This window comes from Leptosomus discolor, chromosome 13 (genome assembly GCF_034619465.1).
Source record: "Leptosomus discolor isolate bLepDis1 chromosome 13, bLepDis1.hap2, whole genome shotgun sequence".
In the NCBI taxonomy this organism is placed as follows: Eukaryota; Metazoa; Chordata; class Aves; order Leptosomiformes; family Leptosomidae; genus Leptosomus; species Leptosomus discolor.
In genome coordinates, this window is record NC_141403.1 from 3,689,978 (window position 1) to 3,702,271 (window position 12,294).

Genomic DNA, 12,294 nt, shown 5'->3' on the forward strand with positions numbered 1-12,294 from the left:
AGCGGTTAAAATAGCAAAGAGAGCCCAAACCAATTTCATTTACACACTTGCCTCACTTCCAGATTTAAACAGTGTTACCGGTTTCAATGGGAAATACTCTTGTACTTAATTTAGACACGTTAACTTAATAGGGCATTACAGTTTTTGCAGGTGGTCAGTATTCCTCTTTTTATGTAATACCGACAGAATGCAGGTCACTTAAACAGCTGATTAAGACCTGCCTTTTAAATCAGTATGTCAAATGCCGCGGTTTCATTTCTTAAACTGTTAGTAGTTCATGTCTACCACAGTAACCCAGGGGAAAGAAGTGCAATATAGACAAACAGAGAAAGAAAAATTATATTAATGTACATTTACTCAACCTCTTATCAAATTAGATACTGTATGTTGTGGACTAAAATTATGCACTTTGATAATAGAATATTTGAAAAAGAACATTAAAACCAGAGCCATAGGAGAAACAATGTAAATGTATTTATTCTCAAGCTCCCACAAGGCATCAAGGTCAGTATTGACAAATTTTACGGGAACCTTTTCCCCTGCTGTAAAACAGATTTTAACTTAGTGCCCATTTTCCTGATGGTTTTGATTTTTTTTTTTGTTTTTCTAGTTTATTTACCAGGAGAGAGAAAAAAATCTATTAGGTAAAATCGTGTTTTCTCTCCAACCATCAAAGATCCCGATGTTCCTGAATTACATTTGAAGTGCAAGGGCCTTACTTAGAAGTTTCTTACTTTAAAATTTATTTTTAAAACTGGAGGCTCTAGCACCGACAAGCCGTTTACCTTCTTATCAGGGTTCTTACAGCAGAGTTTTTGGCAAGAAAATCAAGAGAATACGTGTTGAATTTAATCATACCTCACTAGTTAAAAGCAATGCATTTCTTTTTTATTTCAGAAAGTGTTTGCATAATGCACGCATTGCAGGTGTTATTTCAAAGGCCCCACACTTACTTCGCAAGCGAACTAGTCACAAAACAGCAGTTGTCATGAGTCGTTTGTAGGTGTCCTTCTGGCTGTTGCCTTCTCATAGCGTTCTGTGGGTTTGTGTAGCTTACCGCGTTTTAAGGGACATCTGGAAGGCGGGAGTCTCCATTCATCTCTGGAAGATTAATGGAAATGTTTGGCCTCTAAGTGTGACAGTTCAAGGATTGTTTTCTGGTGGGGAAATCCGAATCCTCACTTCCTGGAGATCTTAGTAGGGAAGGAATTGCATCCCTTTTCTTGATATCTGAGAATATGTCCTTTGCCGTGCCTGAAGAGTCGTGTCCCAGATACAGACTGATGAAAGCAATTGCACTGATACTCTTTTCCTTCCTGTGACAAGTGGAAAACGCCAGTGTAGTGCTCAAGGATCAAGTGAGAGGGAGGGAGCATTCCAGCCAGGGAGCTCTGGTGGGAGTCTGGTGTTGGTCACTCTGCCTGAACAAGGCAAAGGTGCTCAGTCTTTCTCTTTTATTTCTATTGTCCAAATCAAATGGGGCGTCAGACAAGCCAAAATTGTGTAAAACTCTTCTTTGAATTAGCTGCCCATCTTGGAGGGTTCAGTTCCATTGTTTTATGTTGTCCTTTTCTTTTTTCACCTGAGAATTCCTACTCCTGCTCTTCTGGCTCCCTTCAGAGCCAGGAAACGCTTCAGTTTCCCCCCTGTGCCCTGCTCTGCAGTTGGCTGCTGCTGTCTTCCCCAGAGAAAGCTGCGTTTCTGTGTTGTCATGTGGATATAGTATGTGAAGTACTGTAATGAATGGCACTATAAAAATGTGATAGAGTTATACTATTTGTGTATATATAGTGATCTGTGAAATAAATTACTAATGAAGTGCAGTCTCATTTAGGCTTTATTACTACTCCACATAGAAGAACCCTATGATGAATGATCCTTTGTCATTTCTGTCATAAACACCATTTTTCTGGGCGGTATAACTCCTCCTCCTTAAATCGTACTGAGCTGAAACTTGTCATGCATATGTCAGTTTGAATAAGCATTTTTAGAAACCATTAGTTAAGGGAGTTGAGATTTTCTTTTTTTTTTTTTTTTTTTTGCATGCAAGTGTTTATTATAAATAAATGACTTCTCTCTCAACCCTGATTAGTCTAATATGTTCAAAAAAAAGGTTCAGGGCCAAGTCAGGAGCTTCATGGGATGTGTTTTCTCATTTTTCTTTTGTTTTCAAGTTTCGTGGTTGCTATTGGGGAGCCATGAGAGCCCCTTATGGAACAAGAGTCATGGGAGCCCATGGAACAAAGGGCTGTAGGAAAGATGTCCCAGAATGGAAGAAGTTGAGCACAACTCTGCTGATGTTGGTGCTGTCATTTTTCCTACTCCAGCAAGGTTTTTGACAAAGTGGAAGTGCAGGATCGTTGCCTTTTTTTTTTTTTTTTTTGCTTAAGAAAAGATAAATTGTAACATCACTTATTCACACTTGAAATTGATTTCAGCTTGTGTATTGGTTTAAATTTTATTTCAGTAGCAATGAGGCCTGTGTGTAATTTTCTGTATTCAAAATGTCTGTAAAAGAAATAGGAGCAAGTTGGCCATTATGGTAGGTTTGTTTTATCAAGGATTTGCTTTCATTCAGGTTCAGTGTGAAATAGTATGTGGATATTGTTCAAAGAAGCAGCCGTGACCCAGACTTGTCTATTTAGCAGACTGCTCCAAAATGTTGCATTACTGGATACTGGGAAACTCACGTCTGAAATTTGAACATCCAGATTTTAAGCTGTTTATTAATCTATATGGACTCAAAGGCCCAGAAGCCTTAAAGCTCAGCTGGTACAGAAGCCTGTTGGGTGATCCCCTAGGAAACCTAGATGACTGACCTGGCAATAAAGAAAACATGGAGGCATAAAAAGTATATGGAAAGCAAAGTCTCTGCACAAAAGATTTCAGCTGTCACAAATCCCAGCAAAGTATTTTTTCTTTTCAGCTCTAATTAGAACATTCTACAGCTGAAGAACAAGGGAATTTTCATCAAAGAAATACCTGCTTCTAATATTAATACATCAGGCTGATAATTACCTGTAACAGAAGCTTCCCTTGCTGCTACTGGGGAGTGAAATTCCTGCTGTTAGCACTGGGGTAAGGGCGAAAGGAAAGGAAATGCACCCAGGTAGTAACCTTCCAAGAAGAGAAGTGCTGCCTTCTCTGCATCGTACCAGAAAGCTTCAATGATCTTACTTATCCTTGGAGAGCTAAACAAAATGTTCTTTCCTAAATGCTCTGAAAAAATGTGTCTTTCCAGACTCTACAAGCGCTTAACAACTTTCTGATCTTTGAGAATTTAACACCTTGTCTGTCCTGTATTTTCTCTTCTGGTAATACCACGTTCTTCTGAGCCTCTTGTGGTTTGCGCCTGCCCTGCCCTTTCACGTCGGATGGGAATTTCCTCCTGCAGAAACACCCGCAAAGGATCTCAAAACCTCCTCAGACCTGTGTGTTAGGTTGCAGTGCCATTTTGTCTGACCAAACCTACTCATGAAGAGCATTTTAAACAGCAGGGGATATCCTAGTAAAAACTAATAGCTCTGCTTATTTTATGGAAGAAATTTAGCAATCTTCTTTTTTCTGAATCAGTCTACAGTTTATAGATAGTCACGGTAGTTAATTAAATTCAAAATTCTAAACCTAAATATTCTGAAGGAAATACTTAAGTCATGTAGCACTGCAGAAATGCCTGTGAATATTTCAAGTTTACAGTAAGCCAGTTACTAAAAGGAAAAACCTGACATACAAATCAAAAGATTCTAAAGTGGGTCCAAACCCACCTTCATCTCTTTCTTTTTATTTCTAAATCGGTGAATCCCAAAATATTAACTGTCTCTTGGGTCAGTGACAGCCTTGTTGTTACGTGATAACGTTACAGCATCCTGTCAGTTTAAGGTCAGTGCAGGTTCTGTGTTTCTGTCTTGGCCAACTCAATTTAGGGTGATGCTGGCACTTCCAGGTTGATCATAGTGCCTTGTAAAGATTCCTTCTCACCTTGCATTGAAAAAAGGCACAGGTTGATGTCAGTGATTTTCTCTGTTCTGCTTAAAATAGTTGGAAGCAGTTTGGGGGAGGTTATCTAGAGAATTCCATTTCAAAACCTCTTTGCTTTCCTGTAGTGTGACTCAGCTTAATATCTGTTCCTACCATTTGAGCAATGATAACAAAAAGTACCTGTTGGTTTTGATGTGAACAAATTACTCCTACTCCCAAGCACATCAGTTTGAGTTCTGCAGTGGAGAGCGGGTGATGAATAATACACAAAATTCTTATGCTTGTAAAAGACAAGGAGAGAGGTCTAATACCTGCTGTTCTGACACGTAGTGTTTATTTTATTCTTTTGATTACAAAGAATATACAGCAAGATGCATACTAAATAGTATCTATTTTATTCTTTGTAGTCAAGAGTAAAATACATACTATTTAGTATGTCTCTTGCTTTATATTAGTTTTATATTAAAAGAGAGTAAGCAAAGCTTTATTTTCACAGTTCCTTCCATGAAGCAGCGTAACAGTCTTCCTGTTTGCTTTCTTAACTCATAAGTACTCAAGGATTATATTTGCCATTGGACTTCTCTAGCATTTTCTTTATAAGACATCAAACTGCAGAAATTAGTCCTGTGTGTATTACTTGCTTCCAGGTTTGTTTTACATTTCTCTCCATGGAATTCCTGTGTAAGTAGTAGCTAAATGGTTACCTTTTCTTACTTAGCTGCCTTTTCTGCTAATACTGCAACCTTTTAGCTGTCCTTTTAAATTCTCTATCATCAGTAGCTTTCAAATATTTATTATTATGTTCCTGTAAATGTTTGAGTTTCACACTGGAATAGTTTTGGGGTTATGAAAAAAAGCACTTATTTCAGAGGAGAACATTTGCAATAGAAGGTTAAACGTAACATATACCTTCTGCACCTAAGCATAAAAAAGCTGTTAAATTGGCACCCCTGTGTGTGTAGTAATTGAAGGTCATTTTATGTCACACTTCTCCCCTTAACTGATACTTTTCCTTTGGTTTTATTGGTTAATGTGGGTGGCGTGGTGTTGTCATATTGTGCTTTATTTGTACAGCTTTATTAGGGTAGTTTTAATATAGGTGTCTTATAGACTAGATAGATAAAGACATTCCAAAGCGTTTAAGCTGCCTCTGCAATAAGATTCGGAGGCTCTGATTCCTGAGCTCGGCTTGCCAGGGGTGGGTACTACCCCCAGCTGGCCCCTCTGTCCTTGTGCTGCGAGTTAATGCCTTTTCTCACCCAACGCGGCTGTATGGGTGGTGTATCTGCACGTTTCGCAGTCATGTATTAACGACAAACATTAGTTTCACTTCACATGAGTTGAAGGCTGAAGGATTTTACTTCCAAATCCCTGTTGGCTTTAGCTACAGGAATACTCTTTTACCTTCCCTGTTGCCGGTCAGTAAGGCTCACTGCAATTGCGTTGCAATCTGGCTGCTCCGACTGACGTGGCAATGGAATTCTCATTTGCTTGTTTGCAATAATCCTTGGAGGTCCTCCTCGATACCAGTACTTCTGTGTACGTGAATAGGAAGCTTTACATTTTTTATAAGTGTCGTGTTTTTATATTTCTGCAGGCTTGGTCACTGTATTTCAGAAGTGTGAATCAGTGCTTTCCACCATCCTGCATCCATGCTGAGGAAGTTCTTGTTTCATTGCTAAAGCTGTAGCTACAAGCTCTTGTGACACTTAAAGCACGTCTCACCTTCACAAACAAGTTTTGCAGAGGTGTTAGCAGAACTATTGCAATTGCTCTTGTAACAAGGCTCAACTCAGAACATCTAGTAGGACACAGCAATGGTGCAGGAGCCACAACTGTCTCTGCAGCATCCTTTCCCCGAAGTCCTTGTGGTGTGTGAGGGGCCCTGCGCTCAAGGTTGTTCTTCTGATGCAAACTAGTGACGCTTTTGTTCCCCTCTCCTTCCCTCCAAACAAATTTTATGAAGTACAGAGCACAGCTGTATGTGTGAGGACAGTTCCATTTACATTTGACAGAACTTTCAGTACTTTAAAAAGAGAAAAGAATCGATAAAACACCTCCTTTCCAGTGGGAAAGTACTTGCATCAGTGCCTTTTTAAACGACTTCGTGCTCAGAGCTGTGTTGTGAGTGTATAACTAATATGTGGACATAAATGGTAACGTATATGGACACAAGGGACTGGCATGCTTCAGATGATGTGTCTCTTAAGGATGCATTGCACTACTGCAGCGCGTGGTGTTTCAGCTGCTCCTTCCCTGCAAAGGGCTCGTAATTCAGTGGTATGAGTTGGTCTGCAGTGCCTCCAGTGTTGCCACTGTAGGGCTGCGCTGGAATAAGATGGAGAGCAGAACATCCCTGAGTTCTGAACCTGGAGACAGCCGAGGTCTTAGAACAGGGTGCTGGATGCAGGTGCAGTGAGAAGAGCAGCAGGCAGAAGCGATCCATCCGTGCTTCTGCTGCGATCTCTCTCTCTCTTTCCTCACCCTTTCTTTCTCCCTCTTCCCACCCCACACTTTTCAGTATATTTGTTTTCCTTAAATAAAAAAGCAAAAAAGAGGTTGAGGGTTTTTTTTTCTGATTTATTTCAGAACATTGCTGTTGTTTGAATTATTTAAACTCAGATTTCCTTTAGCTTGTTCTCTCTTGTGTTAAGGACATGCAGCCTTTTTTTTGGCATAGGAGGGCAAGGTTTTCTGATGCCTACAGAAGAGGGATTGGACACAAGGTTTTCACTTATGACACTCATCAGAAATGACTGACTAATTTTAGATGTTTACATGTAACATCCCCTCACCTTCTGCTTCTCGGGGTCAAAGGCATACGTCTTTTATTTTTGTCAAAAGCTAGATTAATAGACCTTGGCTGTTTACGTCTGTTTTTCTGTACCTTCCCCAACATATGAGTATTGCTGGATAATTAAATAATGTTTTACTTTCTCAGTCTCCAAGCATCTTTTCTTAAGCAAGTTTCATACATGCTTACCTTGATCATGATCTGTGTATGTTTTTCTATTTTACCTTTTTTTTTTCCAGGCTTATATGCCTCTTCTAGTACCTTTATAAATATTTGCTGTTTGTTTTGTGTTCTGACATGCATGGGATTGGTACTTGTGTGATGGATGTAATAGAAAAACAGATTTTAATTGTGATTTCTATAATTTGAATGCAGTTAGAAGGTACTGTTTGCTGCGTATTCTGGTTTTCCTTATATTTTACTTGGGTTTTGCTTCATTTTAAAACATGTTTTATCTTTTCATTTTGCCAGATTTATTATTCTCCTTAAATTCTTCATTTAATTTCTTGCCTCTGAGCTCAACCAGATTGGATTCTATTGTCTTTTTTGACACTACAGTGTATTGGAATGAATATAGCTATCCCACTTGTCTTCTTGATTTAGACAAGGTCTAAATTAACAAGTCACATTTCATTTTGAAAACATATGTTTGCAATTCTTCAGTCTTACTCGGCATATTTCCCACTTTAGTGAAGATGGAAGAGGTCTTTGTTTCTTTCTTTAAAAGACTCTTCTTCCTTTCCTCCTCTTGTCTGAAGCAATTATTCCTATAGTAGTAGATACTTTCTTTTTCATCCTTTGATGTTTTACTTCTAAGTTTAGTCTGGTTATATTTTAAAGCACTAAAGTAATACTCAGAATTGCTTTCACCATCTGTCCTCAGAATCTGTCTTTTCATTTTGTATTCGAGGACAAACTGTTTATGTTATGTCGATGACCAGTTGGGAATAACAAGAGTCTTTCTGATGAGGTTTGATAACTTCATAATCAGGGCTAAATAAAATTTAGCCGTGTTCTGTGTCAGGTTATACTCTTCTGTGAAACAATGAGATCCATGGAAGGGATGTTATACAGAGTGAACGTTAGTACTCAAGTTGTATTACATCAGGATTGCTGAGAGAGACAGAGTGTAAACTGGTACCTTTCCGTGTCACCTACCTAAAACATGGGGTGGCTGAGTTTGTTTTTCTGGCAGCAGCTCTTAAGTCAGATCCAGGTATTTATGTCTGCTGTATTCCTTTGTGTTGGATGCATCTGTCTTACCATTCGTGTACTTCTCAGCTTCGCTGTAACTGTTTTGTGGTCACAACAGCAAAAAGGTCCTGACAGTTGCATATCAGATAGTTGTTAGAAGCAATGTTCTTATGCTATGGTTTACCTACTTTAAACTCAGAACCTCTTCCGTTGTTGGCTTTAAATACGTGGAAACTGTTTTAAGAAACGATAGATTTTTCTTCAAAGTCATAGCACTGTGTAGATGGATGCGTGTATTTTTGTGTTTGAGATGAGCCTCCAAGTGTTCCCTATCTTCAGTCAAAGAAACAGTTGCTATCCTTTATTCTCTGTGGTTTTTGGCAAGCCCTGTCTGGTTTTTCAAATGTTCTGTAGCTTCCAACTGCATTACTTCTTCCACATTCCTACCATCTGTGTCCTCAAGACCTGAAATTATCATTTTGTGTTAAACTTGGTAATTACCAACTCCTTTACTATTCATTCCCCTCCCTTTTTTTTCTCCTCTCCAATATTATACTCTGCCTTTCTCTGTACATGTTTCTCTTTCCTTTGTTTATGTATATCAAACCCTTTTTCTGGATCTCCAAACTTTGCTTCCCTGCCAGCTTTGAGGGAAATATGAGTTGTCTGTCACACCTACAGGTAGCTCCTCTGGTCTCTTGAGCTCTGGGTTTTTTTTTTGTGTGGCCGATTCCCTTACCATGTGAGATTTACCCAAAAGTTCAGAGGTAATCCAGTACTGAAGGGTTCTATAGTAAGGCAGTTTAAGCTAGATATCGAAGCTTAACGGTGGCAGTGGGCCTTTAGTGTAGGAAAGCATACGCCGTTTTGCACTGGAAATAGTGATGTGAATTATTCCATTGCTGGTTTCTAAATCGGATTGGAAAGGAAGACATGGTCGTGATTACGGACAGCTCAGCAGAAACATCTGTTCAGTCAACCTTTAAGCAACAACAAGGAGCCTGTGCTAAAGAAAATGCCCTTTCGTTAAATAAATAGTATTAAGTCATCATCTTGAATATTAATCGTGGCCAGTTCACTTCAGAAGCTGTGGCTAGAATCCAGAGAAGGGCACCAAAATTTACATGAACCATTAAAAAAAAAAAAAAAAAAAATTACGGGATTTGGGCTTTTTAATCTACCAGAAACAAATTAAATGTGAGGAGCAGCAACTTCAATAACAATCAAGTCCTGTATTTCATACGATAGGCAACTAACCCATGGAAGTCTTCCGCATAGTAAACGTTAGCATTGATTGCTGGCAGAGTTTAACTGACATAAATAGAAGATGGTGGATGCATATGTATGAGTAGTAGCCACAGTTACAGCTAATGGCCTGAAATATTTATGGAAGATAAAAATCCCCTTTTTCGGTCTTATGCCAGCTAAGTGGTGTGGTTTAGGCCCACCCAGCCGGCAACTAAACACCGCGCAGCCTCTCACTCACTCCTCCCCACTGGTGGGATGCGGACAAGAAAGTATAACAAAAGGCTCAAGGGCCAAGACAAGGACAGGGAGAGCTCACTCACCAATTGTAGTCACAGGCAAAACAGACTCAATTTGGGGAAAAACCGTCAGTTTAATTTAAACACCACCACCACTAATTTACGAATAAAAGCAGAGTAGGATAATGAGAAATATAACCACATCTTAAAAACACCTTTCCCCTACCCCTCCCTTCTTCCCAGCCTCCGTTTTGCTCCTGATTTGCTCTACCTCCTCCACCCCAGTGGCGCAGAGGGACAGGGAATGGGAACTGCAGTCAGTTCATCACACGCTGTCTCTGCCGCTCCTTCCTCCTCAGGAGGAGGACTCCTCACACTCTTCCCCTGCTCCAGCGTGGGGTCCCTCCCAGGGCAGACAGTCCTCCACGAACTTCTTCAACGTGTGAGTCCTTCCCACGGGCTGCTGCTCTTCATGAACTGCTCCAGCGTGAGTCTTTTCCACAGCTGCAGTCCTCCCGGAAACGGACTGCTCCAGTGCTGGCTTCCCTTGGAGTCATGGCCTTCTTCAGGCGCAGCCACCCACTCCCACATGGGGTCCTCCAGGGGCTGCAGGTGGGCATCTGCTCCACTGTTGATCACCAGGGGCTGGGGGAAGTCTCTGTCCCGGCACACCTCCCCCTCTCCTTCCTCACTGACCTGGGTGTCTGCGGGGTTGTTTCTCTCATGTCCTGCTCCTCTCCTCTGCTCCAATTTGCCCAGCAGGTTTTCCCCCTCTGAAGTAAGTTATCACGGAGGCGCTGATTGGCTTTGTCTTGGCCAGAGGTGGGTCCAGCTTGGAGCCAGGGAGCTTCTAGAAGCTTCTTACAGGACCACCCCTGTAGCCCCTGTCCCGCTACCAAAACCCCGCCGCACAACCCAACGCAATAAGCGACATAGAAATAAAAGTCTTTTATTTGACAGCTTTCCTAGTAATTGGCTGTTATGTGATCTTTCACAAGCTTTATCTGCGTGATCTGTTCCTTGCAATTATCAAGGGTTAGTTCAAGCTCTGATTTGTCTGATGGTTGTTACCATATGGTACCACTCACCTACTACTGACTGCTGAAAAATACAGTGTCTTTGCTTCACATTGAGTGAGTAGCAGAAACACTGTCATCAGAAATGCAGCCATTGTTTAACAGAACTTGCAGATTTTTTGTGACACTACAGCTGCTTTTACTTTTCTTACCCAAGTGCATTCACACTTGTTCTCTATTATAGACTTGCCAACTGTTAGAGCATCCTTTTAGTTTTGTCCAATTTATCACAATCTCTTTGAACAGTAGTTGTGTAAGTGGAAAAATAACTTTTAGATAGGTATTGGTATTCTTGAATAGTCAGCAGCATTCTATAGGAAATGGAGAAACTTCCTCAATGATTTTCATACTAAAAATACATGCAAGTTCACTTAGAAGTATTTTTCAGAAGGATAAAAGTTAAGGTTTATAATGGGCAACTCTTACTTGACAGGGACATCTCTAGCTGTGGAAAACTCCTTGACATAATTGGTTCCCAGATCATTGGCCGAAGTAACGAATAGGAGAATCATTGTTTTGCATTATTATATAGAATTTAGGCTTATATAAGTACAAGCAGATCTTGTTAAGAGTTCCTGAAGAATGTGTCAGTCAGAAATTAAACGCTTCAGAGTCTGACAAGAGCACATATGGTAATAAGTTCTGTTCCCCTTTTTAGTGCCTTGACCATTTTGCGATGGCAACATTATTTTCTAGAAAACGTTGATATGGACAAAGCATATGTCATTATGATACTACTCTCTGCAGCCATTCTGTATTTTCCAATTATAATTTCTGGCTCTTGGGTTTAATGAGAAGTCTACGGGGATGCCAGCTCAGCCTCAAGAACAGAAAGTATTCAACTTGGCTTTTAATGTGCCTCAAGCTATCAACTGCTAGCAAAGGAGTTGTCGATGAGTGACTAAGGTTCCTTCCAGCCATCGTGAAGCATAATTGTGGTGGCTGATATGATAGGTTTGTGTTTGAGAAGGATGGTTCCAGGAGCTGAGAGAGTGTGTCTGCAATGCAAGCAGAGCCAGAAGACAGTGCAATGCTCCGTGCTATGACATCCATTTAGGTATTTTGGGACTGACTGCAATCTAAGGTTTAAATGGCATGCAGGCAAAGCTAAGCCATTGTCTTATGAAATCACAGTGTTTCTGAAAGTCCTTCTGTCCAAATGAGTGGTTATTTCAGATATAAATGATGAGCTGTGGTCAGTTATGCTAGATTGTATAGAGTGACTCCATTGGAAGGGTGTTAAAAGGCTGGAGGCCTCAAAGACAGAATGCAAGGACTGGCTCGATCCCCTTTCTTTAAAAAAAATGAGGTGGCAATTGGTCAGCACGCAAGAGTGCGTTTGGTTTTCTTTTGAATTATGATGTAATAGATGGCAATTTGATATACACAGTCCTTTGAGTTTGTAAACTCTGAAACACTGATTTATTTTTAAACTTCTTTAGCATCTTTTATATCTTGACATAGAAAATATGCAGAGAAAGGACAATTTATCTAGTCTTCTCTACACTAAGGCAGAATCAACAACGTCTGGTTTTAGATGTTGTCTGAAGGGTTTTTTGGCTGTTCAATGATAGAGAATTCACAGCCTCTCCAAATAAGTCTAGAGTTTTATTGTTTTCACTGTTAGAAAGTTTTCTGCTCAGTGTCTAATCTGAATGTCTCGCTGCAATTCTAAAAAGACTATTATTCTTTGTTCAGTTCAGCATCTGTGTGGAGAGCATGGAGATCACTGTTCATTTTGCAGTAGCCTTCAAACTTGAAGGCAGTA

The 12,294-nt window shown here is 40.1% G+C and overlaps 1 protein-coding gene across 1 annotated transcript in view; it reads left to right on the forward strand.

Moving 5' to 3' along the window:
- The window catches only part of ASXL3 (ASXL transcriptional regulator 3), a 98,679-nt gene that overhangs the window by 62,704 nt on the left and 23,681 nt on the right, over positions 1 to 12,294 (forward strand). The gene's annotated exons all lie outside the window — the stretch shown is intronic.